The following is an 8,964-nucleotide window of genomic DNA, read 5'->3' as shown; positions in this document are numbered from 1 at the left end:
CACTTGGGTTGCTTCCATATCCTGTCTATTATAAATAATGCTGCAGTCAACATAGGGGTGCACATATTCTTTCAAATTAGTGTTTTGGGCTTCTTTGGATATATACGTAGAAGTGGAATCACTGGATCATAAGGCAGTTCCATTTTTAATTTTTTGAGGACCCTCTACACTGTTTTCCATAGTGGCAGCACCAATCTGCATTCCCACCAACAGTGCAAGACTGTCCCCTTTTTCTCATATCCTCACCAATACTTGTTTCTTGATTTATTGATGACAGACATTCTGACAGGTATGAGATGATATCTCAGTGTGGTTTCAATTTGCATTTCTCTAATGATTAGTGACATTGAGCATCTTTTTATATGTCTCTTGGCCATCTGTATATCCTCTTTGGAGAAGTGTCCATTCAGGTCCTTTGCCCATTTTTTTTTTTTCTGCAAAGAGCTTTATTGTTTCCATTTGGTCCAATGCAAGGGACAGGGCTCCAGTGGTTAAAAGGATCCCTAGTGGTTTCAAGGAGAGGCTCAGGAAGAAGCCAGACACCAGGGGAATACAGAGAGGCCCCTTAAAGGCTTCTGGGCTCCAAAGGCTCCTAGTTGTGGTTAAGGGTGAGCCTTTCCAAGAGATAGTTGCCCAGACCAGCCTGGAAGCCAGCCAGCCTGCCGAGGTGAGTCAGGTGTCACCCTTCTTCTTGATGATTTTATCTTCCTAATCCAGGAGGTAGTTTTCCAGGAAGCCACAGAAATAAGGGCCTGTGCATGTAGAATGCAGGGCATGCAGCTCCAAAAGGGGCTGGTTCAGGTTCTCCTCCAAGGCCATGGCAGCTTCGGTGGCATCCTGAGTTTTGCCCCACTCATCTTGGGAAAGCTTCAGCACGTCCTGGAAGAGAATGCGGCCAGCGAGCTGGTTTTGCATCTTTAATCGACACTTGGTGCCCTCGAGCCAACTTGCAGAAGATGTGGCATATGCCCTCCAGATCCACATCATGGTGGTTGAAATAGAAGCCCAGGTAGGTGTAGGAGGCCCACAGCTGCAGGTTGGCCAGGCAGTTGACAGCAGCCTCCACCTGGGTGGTATAATTCTGATGAATTTGGGAACTTGTGGTTGTTTAGCAATAAGGAGTTAAGGTAAAAAACCAGTGTTGGCTGGTCCCAGAGACTGAGGATGGCTGAGGTGGTTCTGAAGGTGGTGACTGGAAAAGAGGTTGGAGGGTGGTCAAAGGATGGAAGAAGAAGCGTCCCTGGGTCTGTTCCATCCAAAAACTGCTGAAGCAAGAGACAGATCTGGGGGACTACTGAGGGCACTGCCTTTGCCCATTTTTTAATTGGATTGTTTGGGGGTTTTTTGGTGATGAGTTCTATAAGTTCTTTATAAATTTTGGATATTAACCCCTTATCAAATGTATCATTGGCGAATATGTTTCTCCCATTAAGTGAGCTGTCTTTTCATTTTGTTGATGGTTTTCTTTGCTGTGCAAAAACTTTTTAGTTTGATGTAGTCCCATTTGTTCATTTATCTTTTGTTTCCTTTGCCTGAGGAATTACATAAGAAAAAATATTGCTATGAGAAATGTCATTTTACTGCCTGTTTTCTTCTAAGAGTTTTATTATTTCAAGCCTTAGATTTATGTCTCTAGTCCATTTTGAATTTATTCTTGTATATGGTGTAAATGTGGTCTAGTTTCTTCTTCTTCTTTTTTTTTTTTACATGTATCAGTCCAGTTTTCCCAAAACTATTTATCAACTAGACTGTTCTTAGCTCATTGTATGTTCTTGCCTCCTTTGTAAAATATTAATTGACCATATAGGCATGGGTTTATTTCTGGGATCTCTATTGTGTTCTACTAATCTATGTGCCTGTTTTTATGCCAGTTCCATGCTGTTTTGATTACTATGGCCTTGTAGTATAGTCTGATATCAGGTAGCATGATACCTCCAACTTTGTTCTTCTTTCCCGATTACTGTGGCTATTCAGGGTCTTTTGTGGTGCCATATAAATTTTGGGATTATTTGTTTTAATTCTGTGAAAAACGCAATTGGTATTTGGATAGGAATTGCATTGAATCTATAGATTGCTTTGGGTAGTATGGGCATTTTAATGATGTTAATTCTTCCTACCCATGAACACAGTATATGCTTCCATTTATTTGTATCTTCTTTGATTTCTTTCTTCAGAGCCCCGTAATTTTCTGAGTACAGGTCTTCTACCACTTTGGATAAATTTATTCCTAGGTATTTTTTCTTTTTGGTGCAGTTGTAAATGGGATTTTTTGCCTAGTTTCCCTTCCTGATATTTTATTATTGGTATATAAAAATGCAACTGATTTCCAAATATTAATTTTATATCCTGATACTTCACTGAATTCATTTATTTGTTCTAGTGGTTTTTTGGTGGAGTCCTTAGGGTTCTCTATATACAGTATCATGTCATCTGCAAATAATAAGAGCTTATTTCTTCCTTTCTAATTTGGGTGCCTTTTATTTCTTCCTTTTGTGTGATAGCTGTGGCTAAAATTTTCAGTACTTGTTGAATAAGAGTGGTGAAAGCAGACACCCTTATCTTGTTCCTGATCTTAAGGGAAATGCTTTTAATTTTTCCCCATTGAGTAAAATGTTAGCTGTGGGTGTGCCATATATGGCCTCTATTAAGTTCAGATATGTTCCCTCTATTCCCACTTTGCTAAGAGTTTGTTTTTTTTAAATCATAAATGGGTGCTGAATGTTATCAAATGCTTTTTCTGCATCTATTATTGTGATCACGTGGTTTTTGTCCTTCATTTTGTTTATGTGGTGCATAACATTTATTGATTTGCAGATATTGTACCAATCTTGCATCCCAGGAGTAAATCCCACTTGATCATGGTGTGTGATCTTTTTAATGTACTTCTGGATCCAATTTGCTAACATTTTTTGAGGATTTTAGCATCTATGTTTATTAGGAATATTGGCTTATAATTTTCTTTCTTTGTAGTGTCTTTATTTGTTTTTGGAATTAAGATAATGTTGGCCTTGTAAAATGAGCTTGGGAATCTTCCCTCTTGAATTTTCTTTGCCTCCCTATTTTGACTGCCTCTCTGTATTTGTTTCTGTATATAAGGTAGGTGTTCTATGTCCCTCAGTCTTGGTTTGGTGGCCTTACGTAGCAGTTGTCCTGTGAGACTCAGTGGCACACTCTCCCTTATCACCTGAGCTAGGTGCTCCAGGAATGTGCCCCATATGCGTGTTATGTGAGCCCTCCTGTTATAGTTGAATCATGATTGCTGTTGGCTCATCTGTGGGTAGGATTGATTCTGAGGCTGGTTGATTGAGGATTGACCGCAATCACATTGTACATGCTGCTGTGTACATGGGCTGACCTCATGAAGCAGAATTCACCCCATCAGGGTGTGGTGCCTGCCAAGATCTCTCTTTGGGTGTATACCACTCATGAAGCTATTGGTTCATGCTCTAATGTGGTCTGAAGTCCCCCATTGGGTATGTTGTATCTGGGACCCCTTTGGAGGGACTCTAGTTCAGGTCAATGTCAGATGCTGCTTGTGACTAGCCCTGGGCAACCTGTTTGGAGCTACAAAGCAATCCAGTTTGTGGGTGCCTCTGCTGGGCCTGGGTGTGGGTGGGAAGGATCAAGCGGCACTTCAAGGCCAGTTTCCACCAGGCAAGATTCAGCAAAAGACCTAGGCACCCCGAGATCCACCTCTTCCTATTGGCTGTCTGTTAGGCTGAGTCACAGAAAGAGCCTCTAGTGTATGTGAGTTGTGTCAGGAGGTCCTCAGTGAGTCACCAGGTAGGGCTGAGTGGTGTTCACCAGACTGGTACAGATTCAAACTCGGTGCCAGTGCCGGATCTCAGGCCACTCAACAAAAGTCTCAGGGTACACACCAAGGCCAGCCACCACCCACTGGGTGTCCACAGACCTTTGTAGTAGGGAAGGGTCTTAGGGAATTGTCAGGGTGAGGCAGGCAGAGTTCATCAGGCTCAAACAGATCAAGATTTGGTTGTGTGGAGAGAGTGCTCTGTACAGAAATGGTGGCACTGGTCAGGCACACAAGGGAAAATGTACCTCGCCCTGGAGCCACATAACTCAGTCTCTCTGAGTCTGCCTGGACCTCCTCAAGAACCCTCTATGAAAGTCTGCACTGTGGGCCCAGGCTGGTGGCGGCCAGCTGGCTCTTCTGAGGGGCAAAAGCTTGGGAGAGTGGGACATTGTGAGTTGGGAGGGTGGGGCTAGTGGATCTCCTGTGGGGGGGATGGCATTGGTCAGGAGCCAGGGGAGTGGGCAAGAGGAATGGCCCCTGCCCCAGAGCCACACAAGCCAGTTTCTACTCACACAACTCCAGGCTGTTCTGAGTTGCCCTCCCTCTGCCAGAGCCCAGAATGAGTGGCCTCAAAAGAGATTTTGTGCACTGGTCCTTTAAGATGGTGCCTGGATTTCTATTAGACTTTCATCTCTTCCTAGTGGATAAAATTCCCACTGATTTTCACAGCCAGATACTATATGGGCACCTCTTCTGGGCTCTGGTGTTCCCTGGGCTGGGGATTCCGGCATGGGGTTGACAACCCTCTTCAAGGGGGACCTTTGCAGCTGAAATATCCCTCGGGTTCTCAACCACTGCATGTGGGTGCTGGACCAGCCCTTCTTGTGTCTTTGCCCTTCCTACCAGTCTTGATGTGGCTTCTGTAAATCTTTGATTATAAGACTTCTGTTCAGCTAGTCTTCAGTTGGTTTTTTAGGTCAATTGTTCTATAATTTAGTTATAATTCCAGTTTGGTCCTAGAAGGTAGTGAGTGTAACTTCCACCTACTTCACCACCACCTTGGATCCTCCAAGAAGCTATATTATTAAAACTTCATTTATACCCACTGCACTCAAGCACCCCACTGCCCCCCTCCCCCAACTCTGAATTCAATGCACAAATTGAGATATTTTTCTCCCTCCTTACCTGACAGCTGATGCTCTGATATTCTGGGGAAAATATTTTTGAATTTTAATATTAAATATTAAAAATACATTGAGCTACCTATTGAGTCACATGAAGCATGCAGAATGTCATGTTTGTTTAAACACATTCAGGGCCAGAGGCTGCTTACAGCCCTGTCACTTAGCCTAAAGATCTCACAGGCAGAGTGTGGAAGTCAGAGCAAGCTCAGTGAATTTGTAGTTACAGTCAGAATATAGTATACTCCTAGCTTCAAAAAGCTAAGAAAAACCTAGTACTGTGCACACATGTGTGAAACCTCAGGACCAGGTGAACACCACTGGAAAGGGTCCCTGTCCTCTCATCACCCTGTGACCCTCTATATGGCAGGCAAGACAGGAGAATGGCTGCCATTTCTTGAGAGCCTGTGTGTGCCAGTAGCTTTCTTAAATTATCTAACTTAAATCTCCAAAAAACTTATTTTTTTGAATGACGAAGTTGGGGCTCAAAAAGGTTAAGTAATCTTCCCCAACTTAAAAGTGATAGTTATTAAACTCCAAAATCAGACTCTGCTTCCTCCTTCTGTCCTTAGATGGCCCTTAAGAAATTCTCCAAAGGAAAGGTAATGCCTGTATCTCCACGGCGCACAGGTACTCTATGATCTGGCCAGGCAGGATGGCTGCCAGGCCTCTTCTACATCGGCCACCCCAGTTGTAGATTCCAAACCTTGGTCTCCAGTCCCAAGTCCCAAGGCTGACACTCAGAGAGGCTGGTCAATCCCTGTCTCGTGTTTGAATCTGGAAGTGATAGGCTCTGGAAGACCAGGCTGCCTTTCTGGAGTGGCCACTTTAGAGCCACGTGCAGAGAGTCAGAGAGGGGCAGTCTCTGGGACTAAACTAAGACCGGGCATCAGAGGCCTGGGGGTCCCAGAGACATAGAACACCCTGCTTCTTGACTTTCCTGTTCTGGGTTCCAGGCCCTCATGAGACCCAGTGAACTCTTGCATGCAGTATTTCAGATGACCCCATATCTTGATAACACATTCCCATTTTGCTTAATTAAATCTTGACTATATATCATGTTAGTTTGGTCCTCATGTTGTACCCTTTGTCCCGAAGGTCTAGTGCCCCAGCCCCATGATTCACCAATGCTGGGTGCAAACTGCCATTAACCACCATAACTTCTAGAAGGTCTTCAAGCTGACTCAGCTAGATGATGCGGCCTGTAGCCCCACTTGTTGTAGACAGAGGGCTCATACAGTTGTTTCCACTTCCTATCCCACTTCTTTGTGTACCAATATGTGCTTCCCCCTCAAAGGGCATTTACCCAGTCCTTAGGGACGTGAGTATTTTACTGTCACTACATCCAGAGCAGCTTCCAGCCGTGGAGCCTGGGCCTGGGGCTTCCAGGCACGTCCAGTGGATGCCATCTATTTAAGCATGGGTGCCAACCACTGAGTACATCTTTCTTCTTAAGACTCCTTTGATCTTAGGTCACCTGTCCACTTCTAGGTTAGGGAAAGGGCAAGCAATCATTTTTTAAAATATATATATATCTTTCTTTATTTCAGAGAGAGGAAGGGATAGGGAGAGAGAAAGAGAGAGAAACATCAATGATGAGAGAATCATTGATGGGCTGCCTCCTGCACGCCCCCAACTGGGGATTGAGCCCGCAACCCGGGCATGTGCCCTGACCAGGAATCGAACTGCGATCTCCTGGGTCCTAGGTTGATGCCTAACTGCTGATCCATGCCCAGCCAGGTGAAGGGCAAGCAATCTCAATGTATGGTTCCTTCAACATCATAGCAAAAGGGACATCAACTCTCCAAACGGAAGATAGGATGCTGTTGTCGAACGACATGTGGCCTTTGACTATCTACCATTTCCTGAGGCTTTTACATGTATCATCTGTTCACTTTCACCTGTTTCTTTGTTATTCCAAGGCCAATGCTTTGTTCTCTCTTCGTGTATCCAACAGGCTGCTTTAAAAATTGAATTTCTTACCTTTAAATAGGGTTCTTTATAATTATTTTAATACAATTCAACCTGCATTTAAAAAGTGTATAGAGCTCGGCCGGTGTGGCTCAGCAGTTGAGCATGGGCCTAGGATCCAGGAGGTTGCAGTTCAATTCCTGGTCAGGGCACATGCCCAGGTTGTGGGCTCGATCCCCAGTAGGGGGCCTGCAGGAGGCAGCCCATCAATGACAACTCTCTCATCATTGATGTTTCTATTGCTCTCCCTCTCCCTTCCTCTCTCTGAAATCAATAAAAATATATTTAAAAAAAGAAAAATTGTATAGAATGGGGTTGTAATGTCCCTCCAGGGCCTGCCATGTCCTTTGGCATGAGTTGGGTCCCATTAAGCCTCACAAACAACCATTGTGCCTGTGAATCTACTTTTGCTGGTTTGGCATTTCACAGTTTCTCATCTCAGAGAAAAGGCTTCAAATTCTGGGTTCCTCCCTCTTCTTGGGCAATTCCTCACAGTGTCCCATCTAAAAAGGTAGCTATTAAATGTGTTTTAATGACCCTAAAGACTCACACTGATTCTCCTCCTCAAAGATCCCAAATGAGAAGCAATGGTATTGTTTTCAGCTTTAAGAGGTTTCCTCCCAGAATGTCATGCTTCCCCAGATTCAGTGGTTGTCAAGAAACACAAGGTGTATGTGACCTGCTGGTGCTGGGGGATGGCCACCACCACCAGCTGTCCTCCTGGCCCCTCTGCTTTTTCTGGGCTATCCCTGGATCTTTGCACAGAGGTGAGGTGAGAGTATCCATGAGTGAGGAACTTCACATAAGCTGCAGCCCTCTCCCACCCTTGCCCACCCACAAAAAAGATCCCAAACTTCTTTAAACCAGCATTTTAATTTTCATCCCCAATTTCTGAATAAGTGAAACTTGAATCTTTGACGCCTTATTTATTTTAAAATCAAATTTAACTCCTTCCCACACAGCCCAGATGTTCCTTCACTTTTCCTATTTTGAATTCCTCTTGACATAATGTTGAATGACAGAAATTAGGGCCAGTGGAGGTGTCATTGCAACAACCTCATGCTCCTTGAAAGGTTCCTGACCTGCAGTTTCCCAACCCTTCCTCCAGAGCTTCTTTGCCACCTCTAGACCCTGGTGATCATGCATCTGAACTTGGGAAATGTGTACATCTGCTAAATCCAGTACCCTCTGCCAGCCTGCGTACACTGGCACGTCACAGAGATGGAGGAATAGACAAAGTAAAAACAAACCTAAAATAAACGGTATTTGAAGACCTTGAAACAGATTAATTTAGATGTGGTTTTGAAAAGAGTGGGCTGGCTTTCTTTTTTCTTAGTTTCTTAGTTGGGATGTGGGGATTTTTTTTTTTAATGGTAGAGCAAAAGACTCAAATTCTATTTCTTTAATTTTTTTACTTCAGATTAGTGCAGAGAGTAATGAAGGCTCAACTTTGCTCAAGAGGTTTTCCTTTCTGTAGAGCAGGCACTCAGTTAATGAGAGGACACTCAGGCTGCTGGGTACACAGAGCTTGTTCTACCCTCCTAGCGCCCACTGCAGGGAGGGGGGGAGGCGGATATTAAACACCATTCAAAAAAATTAAAATAAAAAGGAGCCCTGGTCCTTACATGACCTCTAAGAGATATCATGCTACAATTTTTTAGTGTTTCCTAGGAAACGAGTTCAGTGTAAAAACCTCTTCTTTGTCTTCTGCTCTTTGCAAATTTGTTTGAACCATATCTCATAAAAGGTTGCTTCACAGGCTGTTTGAACATTTTTACAAAACATAATCTGCCTTTTGCTGCACCAATGAAGGCGAAACACCCTTATCGGAGGCTTGAATGCTTCAGATTGTATTTGTTGAAAACAGATAAGATTATGTCACTATTTCTGAGACATCTGTGAAATCAAATCTTGTTGTCTTTCCCCCTCCAAATCATGAGTCTTCCCCCCCCCCAACAGGCCCAGGTTGCATTAAAATATCTCCTAACGTAGTTTTAAGAGATTCTTATCAGCACTTACACAGCAGAGCAGCAACGAAGAGCAAAGTAAATGCTCCCC

General features: G+C 43.8%; 1 pseudogene across 1 annotated transcript; it reads right to left on the bottom strand.

The window, feature by feature from the left end:
- Nucleotides 1-592: 592 nt before the first annotated feature.
- LOC308554911 (ferritin light chain pseudogene) lies at nt 593-3,215 on the bottom strand (annotated as a pseudogene). The gene is made up of 2 exons: nt 3,139-3,215; nt 593-1,097 (listed from the first exon to the last, which is right to left on the bottom strand). The product of its transcript is annotated as a ferritin light chain pseudogene (transcript).
- Nucleotides 3,216-8,964: the final 5,749 nt, after the last annotated feature.

The sequence above is a fragment of the Miniopterus schreibersii genome (assembly GCF_964146895.1).
Source record: "Miniopterus schreibersii genome assembly, chromosome: 3".
Lineage (NCBI taxonomy): Eukaryota > Metazoa > Chordata > Mammalia > Chiroptera > Miniopteridae > Miniopterus > Miniopterus schreibersii.
This window is presented reverse-complemented; position numbering and strand designations above follow the sequence as displayed.